We start from the raw sequence: 818 nt of genomic DNA, 5'->3' as shown, positions 1-818 counted from the left end.
AGAAGAAAATAAACTCCATACCACAGGGTTTCCATGTGTAGCTTTGTGCCTTTCCTGCATCTCATTCTGTAGACCAGGCTGGCCTTGAACTCACAGAGATCCTCCTATCTCTGCCCCCCAGGTGCTGGGATTAAAGGTGTGTACCACCACCGCCCAGCTTAATGCCTTATTCTGTAGGTCTGTGAAGTGTTTGAAGATTATCCACCTAATTGAAATATATCTATGTATACCTAGAAAACTTAACATGACTATAAGTGTGATTATCATAGATGACTATTAATCTTTATTTCTTAATTATACATTACAATTTTAAATGAGTTGCATAAACATAATATCTTAAACAAGAGTATAAATATATATATATAATAGCCAGGCAGTGGTGGTACATGCCTTTAATCCCAGCACCTGGGGGGCAGAGACAGGAGGATCTCTGTGAGTTCAAGGCTAGCCTGGTCTACAGAGTGAGATCTAGGACAGACACCAAAACTACACAGAGAAACCCTGTCTTAAAATAAAACAAGGGATTGGGGATTTAGCTCAGTGGTAGAGTGCTTGCCTAGCAAGTGCTAGGCCCTGGGTTCTATCCTCAGCTCCACATAAAAATAAATAAAAAAATAACAAATAAATAAATAAACAAACAACAGCAACAAAAATATATAGTATAACAAAATTAACTTTAAATTTGTATCAATAACTAAAATCCATAGCAATGTAAAACATTTTAAATAAGTTGGTACTCTTTATCCTATCACATCTATATCCCCTTTTCTTCTTTAGAAAGAGGTTGCATTTATAGTCAACATCCTTTTAATAAAACA

This window comes from Onychomys torridus, chromosome 4, assembly GCF_903995425.1.
Source record: "Onychomys torridus chromosome 4, mOncTor1.1, whole genome shotgun sequence".
In the NCBI taxonomy this organism is placed as follows: domain Eukaryota; kingdom Metazoa; phylum Chordata; class Mammalia; order Rodentia; family Cricetidae; genus Onychomys; species Onychomys torridus.
Note: the sequence above shows the minus strand (reverse complement) of the source record.